Genomic DNA, 8,262 nt, shown 5'->3' with positions numbered 1-8,262 from the left:
CTCCTGCTGCAGTTACAACACAGATACAGAGCTGCCTGCCTGGCTCTCAAACATACACTCAGGTAGGTACACACACACACACACACACACACACACACACACACACACACACCGGAAGCTTTTACTAACTACCCAAATTACAATTGTTCATGTCTCTCGCTCTCTCTTTGTCACATGTGTATGTGACAAATACATTTGATTTGATTTGTCTCTCTCTCTCTGTCTCTCTCTCTGTGTGGACCCGGCCTCTGCAGTGCGTCTACCTGTACAGCAGGTGCTCAACCTGGTCTGTCGTGCCCTGGCAGTCAGCTCCAAGAGCATAGTGAGTGCCTCCTCTCTCACTCACTCACTCACTCACTCACTCACTCACACCACTGTTTTGTCAAATACCCCCAAAAATGTAATAAACATTCAACCACCAAAAATGCAGTAAGGTTAGGTACACGCGTGTCCTGGTGTATCGTTAACATGGTTCTCTTTATCCACAGAATGTAACAGGTGATGGGTGTGTGAGGCTGCTGGTGTTGCCTGCCATTCACAAAGATACTCTACAGGTGCTGCACGCTCTCATCACAGCGTAAGTACCTACTGAAGGCAACCCGAGCGCTAGCCTGGTCCCAGATCTGTTTGCGCTCATGCCAACTCCATTGCTGTCATTGTCTAGTCAAACAATGAGTGACAAGGAGTTGGCATGACCGCAGAAACAGATCTGGGATCAGGCTACGCAAGTGCTGGCTTGAAAAGAAATCTAAATGCAATGGGTGTTTTATTAATTAGTGGAGTGATGGACTTTAATTCTTCTTTCCTGTCTCAGTTTAGGCAGTGGGTTGGTGCAGTACTCCAGTGTGCTACAGAGACTGTTCTCTCAGACCCTGTCTGCCTGGACCCCTCTACCTGAAACCAGCCTGGGACAACAGAGAGCATTCAGGTATCACACACACACACACACACACCCTGTGCGCTTCGCGTACATACAAACCACAGGAGGTTGGTGGCTCCTTAATTGGGGAGGCAGGGCTCGTGGTAAAGGCTGGAGCGGAATGAGTAGACTAGTATCAAATACTTCAAACGCATAGCTTGACGTCATTCCGTTCACTCCGTTCCAGCCATTATGGGCCGTCCTCCCCTCAGCAGCCTCCGCTGATACAAACACACTCCAAACCTCCTTTATTTGTATTCGTATGTTCATAATCTCTCTCCTTTTGACCCATAGTGCAGTGCGTGTGTCCTTGTACCGTACCTTAGAACTCTGGGTAAGAGTGGGAGGAGCCTCAGCCAGTGTCTTTCAGGGAAGCCCCACCCACTCCGAGCTCCTACTGGCCCACCTGCTGGGTGACATCACACCAGGGGCGGACTCTGTTAGGGTGAGAGGATCTGATTGGTATATTGCCAACGAGAAGCTTAGGATGGTCACTACTATGGCTATGTAGTGCACTACTTCTGGTCAACAAAATGTTGGTCAGTAGTAGTGCACTAAATAGGGATTAGGGTGCCATTGCACGTTATTTACCCACAATCCACTTAAGTCTAACGCCATCCCCCTCTCCTCTCTTTTTCCTCCTCCTCTCCAGCCCTCTAACTCTCCTCAGCTCCGTGATCTAGTTTCCAGCAAGCCCTGCCCGAAAAGCCGGAAGCCCGGATTGGCTGTGAGTGGCGGGGGCGGAGCCTCTTTCCAGAGGAAAGGAGACTCGCTGGCCAATCAGGACACCTGCCTGTCTGCACTCAGAGGTGAGGGGGGTGGGGTTTATCTAGTGTGTTGACATTTCATTGTTGATGTGTGTGAAGAAAACAAAGTGTACATTTTCCTGTCATGTTGCCAATGAATGACCAATCCGTTTCATAGTGTATTTTTAGCATTTACAATCAATCACAGTTCAATGGGATCTTGACGAGCTGTAATGTGTATAGTAATACAACATATGACTGTCTCTCTCTTTGCAGCATTGAGACAGGTCATACTAACCAGTGGATCTCTACTGAAGGAAGATATACACATTTACATTTTAGTCATTTAGCAGACGCTCTTATCCAGAGCGACTTACAGTAGTGAATGCATACATTTCATACATTTTTTTTTGCTGGCCCCCCGTGGGAATCGAACCCACAACCCTGGCGTTGCAAACACCATGCTCTACCAACTGAGCTACAGGGAAGGCTAAGGTCAGTTGTGTGTGTGTGTGTGTGTGTTATATGTGTGTTGTGTTATTAAACCTTCCCCGTAATACAGCCATGACTGAAATGATTGGCACCCTTGATAAAGACGAGCAAAAAAAGACTGTATATAGAATAAACAATACAAATACTGAGCTATGGTGTATGCTAATTTGTTTGGAAAATGATTTTACACTAATACAATTGAACAGATAAATATATTTTGTTTAACAAGTATTAAAAAAATACAATTATCTTAAAAGATAAGGTTTCAAAATGATTATATCAAAGATCCACTACCATATTTTACAGTAGGTATGGGGTTGTTCTCTGCTTATTACATCCTGCTTTCAACGGCAAACCTACTACTGGTGTGCTACTACAAAGAGCTCTATTTTGCTGTCATCTGACCATAGCACCGGTTCCAATCCAATTGCCAATGCCGTTTAGCAAACTCCAAGCATCTACATTTGTAAGATGACATGAAACTGAAAACTGTTTGGCCACGCACACCAGTGGTGGGTTTGGTGTTGAAATAAGTTGTGATAAGCAGAGAAGAACCCCATACCTACTGTAAAATATGGTGGTGGTGGATCGCTGATATTATGGGCCTATTTTGCTTATACTGGTCCTGGGGCCCTTGTTAAGGTCAACAGCATTATGAACTTTATCCAATACCAGGACATTTTAGCCAAAAACCCGGTTGCCTCTGCTAGGAAGCTGAAACTTGACCGCAAGTGGATTTTTCATACAATCCAAGACAATAACCCCAAGCAAACAGCAAATTCCACAAAGAAATGGTTAATTGACCACAAAATCAACATTTTGCAATGGCCATTTTAGTCTCCGGACCTGAACCCCAATGAAAACCTGTGGTTTGAATTGAAGAAGGTAGACGAAGGATATCAAGGATCTGGAAAGATTGCGTATGGATGAATAGCCTAAGATTCCCCCCCCCCCAATGTGTTCTCCAACCTCATAAAACATTTTAGAAAAAGGCTCAGTGCCGGAGTATTGAAAACAGGGATGCCAATAATTTTGACCGGTATCATTTTGAGTGAGAAAATATTACATGTTTAACAAAATCTTTCTCTGAGCAATTGTATTAGTACACTGCTCAAAAAAATAAAGGGAACACTTAAACAACACAATGTAACTCCAAGTCAATCACACTTCTGTGAAATCAAACTGTCCACTTAGGAAGCAACACTGATTGACAATACATTTCACATGCTGTTGTGCAAATGGAATAGACAACAGGTGGAAATTATAGGCAATTAGCAAGACACCCCCAATAAAGGAGTGGTTCTGCAGGTGGGGACCACAGACCACTTCTCAGTTCCTATGCTTCCTGGCTGATGTTTTGGTTACTTTTGAATGCTGGCGGTGCTTTCACTCTAGTGGTAGCATGAGACGGAGTCTACAACCCACACAAGTGGCTCAGGTAGTGCAGCTCATCCAGGATGGCACATCAATGCGAGCTGTGGCAAGAAGGTTTGCTGTTTCTGTCAGCGTAGTGTCCAGAGCATGGAGGCGCTACCAGGAGACAGGCCAGTACATCAGGAGACGTGGAGGAGGCCGTAGGAGGGCAACAAACCAGCAGCAGGACCGCTACCTCCGCCTTTGTGCAAGGAGGAGCAGGAGAAGCACTGCCAGAGCCCTGCAAAATGACCTCCAGCAGGCCACAAATGTGCATGTGTCTGCTCAAACGGTCAGAAACAGACTCCATGAGGGTGGTATGAGGGCCCGACGTCCACAGGTGGGGGTTGTGCTTACAGCCCAACACCGTGCAGGACGTTTGGCATTTGCCAGAGAACACCAAGATTGGCATATTCACCACTGGCGCCCTGTGCTCTTCACAGATGAAAGCAGGTTCACACTGAGCACGTGACAGACGTGACAGAGTCTGGAGACGCCGTGGAGAACGTTCTGCTGCCTGCAACATCCTCCAGCATGACCGGTTTGGCGGTGGGTCAGTCATGGTGTGGGGTGGCATTTCTTTGGGGGGCCGCACAGCCCTCCATGTGCTCGCCAGAGGTAGCCTGACTGCCATTAGGTACCGAAATGAGATCCTCAGACCCCTTGTGAGACCATATGCTGGTGCGGTTGGCCCTGGGTTCCTCCTAATGCAAGACAATGCTAGACCTCATGTGGCTGGAGTGTGTCAGCAGTTCCTGCAAGAGGAAGGCATTGATGCTATGGACTGGCCCGCCCGTTCCCCAGACCTGAATCCAATTGAGCACATCTGGGACATCATGTCTCGCTCCATCCACCAACGCCACGTTGCACCACAGACTGTCCAGGAGTTGGCGGATGCTTTAGTCCAGGTCTGGGAGGAGATCCCTTAGGAGACCATCCACCACCTCATCAGGAGCATGCCCAGGCATTGTAGGGAGGTCATACAGGCACGTGGAGGCCACACACACTACTGAGCCTCATTTTGACTTGTTTTAAGGACATTACATCAAAGTTGGATCAGCCTGTAGTGTGGTTTTCCACTTTAATTTTGAGTGTGACTCCAAATCCAGACCTCCATGGGTTGATAAATTGGATTTCCATTGATTATTTTTGTGTGATTTTGTTGTCAGCACATTCAACTATGTAAAGAAAAAAGTATTTAATAAGATTATTTCTTTCATTCAGATCTAGGATGTGTTGTTTAAGTGTTCCCTTTATTTTTTTTTGAGCAGTATATAATATCATTTTCCATTTTATGGAGCATATGATATAGCTCAGTATTTGTATAAAATAGTATTTTTTTCACTCATCTTTACCAAGGGTGCCAATCATTTTGGTCATGTTTGTGATCATGTTTCTTTATGCGTGTGCTCCTTTCCTCCCCGCTCTCTCTGCCTGCCCCCCCCCCCCTCCTGCACCTTTTGTGTATCTATGTGATCGCTGTGTATGTTAACCCTGTATCTCCCTTCCCATCCCTCTCCCCCTAGCGTCTCCACGACGTCGTCCTCCCCCTGTGTGTGTGTCTGCAACAACAGCATGGCGCTAACTGGAGTGACAGCGGGGCTGGGGGGGTGAGTGGCCAGTATGGCAGTGCCCCCCCCCCGTAGGGAGCTGTACCGTCTGCTACTGGCTCTGGTCCTAGTGCCCCCACCGCGATGGCCCCCACCCCTCACCTGTACTGTTTCCATACTCAGCCACGGGAGGAGGGATAGGAGTCTGAAGGTAGGGGGTAATATACCCACAGGGACCACACACACACACTAATAGACATGCATGCACACACACACACATGCAGGAACACGACCTACACACACAGGGACTGCAACCTGAAAGTACGCGCGCACACACACACACACACACACACACTCAGGGAGGGGGACTAAAGGGTTATTTGGGGACTGTGACTAGCACACTGTCGTGTTTTGGTTTGGTGGTCTGTGTTTAAGCAACCAAGTAAACATTATTCTGCTTCTTCTGTTCCACTTTAAATAAGAACATATACGCACACACTCACCAACTCATACACTGCAAGCACAAAATCGACACATGCACAAACACAAAACTACACGTATAGAACACACACACAGATCTATCTATCTATCTATACAAGCATACATACATACAGTGCCTTCGGAAAGTATTCAGACTTTTTCCACAGCCTTATTCTAAAATGGATTAAAAAAATAATATTCCTCAGCAATCAACACACAATATCCCACAATGACAAAGCGAAAACACATTTGTAGAAATGTTTGCAAATGTATTAAAAATAAACAACAGAAATAACTTATTTACTTAAGTATTCAGACCCTTTGCTATGAGACTCGAAATTGAGCTCAGGTGCATCCTGTTTCCATTGATCATCCTTGATGTTTCTACAACTTGATTGGAGTCCACCTGTAGTAAATTCAATTGATTGGACATGATTTGGAAAGACACAACTGTCTATATAAGGTCCCATAGTTGACTGTGCATGTCAGAGCAAAAAACCAAGCCATGAGGTCGAAGGAATTGTCCGTAGAGCTCCGAGACAGGATTGTGTCGAGGCAAAGATCTGGGGAAGGGTACCAAAAAATGTCTGCAGCATTGACGGTCCTCAAGAACACAGTGGCCTCATCATTCTTAAATGGAAGATGTTTGGACCCACCAAGACTCTTCCTAGAGCTGTCCTCGGCCAAACTGAGCAATTGGGGGGGAGAAGGGCCTTGGTTAGGGAGGTGACCAAGAACCCGATGGTCACTCTGACAGAGCTCTAGAGTCCATCTTGGAGATGGGAGAACCTTCCAGAAGGACAACCATCTCTGCAGCACTCCACCAATCAGGCCTTTATGGTAGAGTAGCCAGACGGAAGCCACTCCTCAGTAAAATGCACGACAGCCCACTTGAAGTTTGCCAAAAGGGACCTAAAGACTCTCAGACCATGAGAAACAAGATTATCTGGTCTGATGAAACCAAGATGGAACTCTTTGGCCTGAATGCCAAGCGTCACGTCTGGAGGAAACCTGACACCATCCCTAAGGTGAAGCATTGTGGTGGCAGCAAAATGCTGGAGGATGTTTTTCAGTGGCAGGCACTGGGAGACTAGTCAGGAACGAGGCAAAGATGAACAGAGCAAAGTACAGAGATCCTTGATGAAAACCTGCTCCAGAGCACGCAGGACCTCAGACTGGAGTGAAGGTTCACCTTCCAACAGGACATCGACCCTAAGCCCACAGCCAAGACAACGCAGGAGTGGCTTCGGGACAAGTCTCTGAATGTCCTTGAGTGGCCCAGCCAGAGCCCGGACTTGAACCCGATCTAATATCTCTGGAGAGTCCTGGAAATAGCTGAGCAGCGACGCTCCCCATCCAACCTGACAGAGCTTGAGAGGATCTGCAGGGAAGAATAGGAGAAACTCCCCAAATACAGGTGTGCCAAGCTTGTAGCGTGTGAGGGGAAAATGATGTATTCACCTTATTTGTTTGAGATGAATAGTTAGCAATTATTAACTTAACTAATACTGTAGTAAGACATTTATTTCCTTCATTCTGTGTGAACTGAGAGGAGTTTTTTTAAGCTGGCAACTAAGTGATGGCCAGGTAAAAACCAACAGCTGGCTTTCCATAGATAAGATGTGGTGGGTGTCACTGAGATGGAGAGAGAGCCTGGGGGAACAAAGGCCTCAGTATTCCTAATCTTCATGGCATCTGGGAGACAGTACCAGAGGCAGAGCACCACTTCATTAAGTCAGGATTCCTATTTGACTCAGGCATGCCTCCTTGCCCGTCCAACATTTCCTCATCTCCCACCCCTTCTAATTCGACTATCCGTGATGCTTCTCCCTCTTTTTCCTCTGCCCCGCTACAAAGTTTCTCCCTGCAGGCAGTCACTGAGTCCGAGGTGCTAAAGGAGCTCCTTAAACTTGACCCCCAAAAAACATCTGGGTCAGATGGTTTAGACCCTTTCTTCTTTAAGGTTGCTTCCCCTATCTCCAACCTTTTTAAAATTTCTCTCCTTTCTGGGGAGGTTCCCATTGCTTGGAAGGCAGCCACAGTTTGTCCTTTATTTTAAAGGGGGAGATCAAGCTGATCCTAACTGTTATAGGCCTATTTCTATTTTGCCCTGTTTATCAAAAGTGTTGGAAAAACTTGTCAATAATCAACCGACTGGCTTTCTTGATGTCTATAGTATTCTCTCTGGTATGCATTCTGGTTTCCACTCAGGTTATGGATGTGTCACTTAAAGGTCCTCAATGATGTCACCATTGCCCTTGATTCTAAGCAATATTGTGCTGCTATTTTTATTGACATGGCCAAAGCTTTTGATACGGTAGACCATTCCATTCTTGTGGGCCGGCTAAGGAGTATTGGTGTCTCTTAGGGGTCTTTAGCCTGGTTTGCTAACTACCTCTCTCAAAGAGTGCCGTGTATAAAGTCAAATCTGCTGTCTCAGCCACTGCCTGTCACCAAGGGAGTACCCCAAGGCTCAATCCTAGGCCCCACGCTCTTCTCAATTTACATCAACAACATAGCTCAGGCAGTAGAAAGCTCTCTTATCCATTTATATGCAGATGATAGTCTTATACTCAGCTAGCCCCTCCCCGGATTTTGTGTTAAATGCTCTACAACAAAGCTTTCTTTACCCTTAACCTGTTAGGGCTAGGGGGCAGTATTG

General features: G+C 46.4%; 1 long non-coding RNA gene across 1 annotated transcript; it reads left to right on the top strand.

Moving 5' to 3' along the window:
• The first annotated feature begins 251 nt into the window (after positions 1 to 251).
• On the top strand, positions 252 to 2,154 carry LOC106608902 (uncharacterized). The gene is made up of 5 exons (XR_014392906.1): positions 252 to 322; positions 489 to 577; positions 815 to 928; positions 1,214 to 1,364; positions 1,572 to 2,154. It is a non-coding gene; the product is annotated as an uncharacterized LOC106608902 (long non-coding RNA).
• The last annotated feature ends 6,108 nt before the right edge of the window (positions 2,155 to 8,262 follow it).

This window comes from Salmo salar, chromosome 07 (assembly GCF_965601325.2).
Source record: "Salmo salar chromosome 07, fSalSal1, whole genome shotgun sequence".
Lineage (NCBI taxonomy): Eukaryota > Metazoa > Chordata > Actinopteri > Salmoniformes > Salmonidae > Salmo > Salmo salar.
Note: the sequence above shows the minus strand (reverse complement) of the source record. Positions and strands in the feature narration are given on the sequence as shown.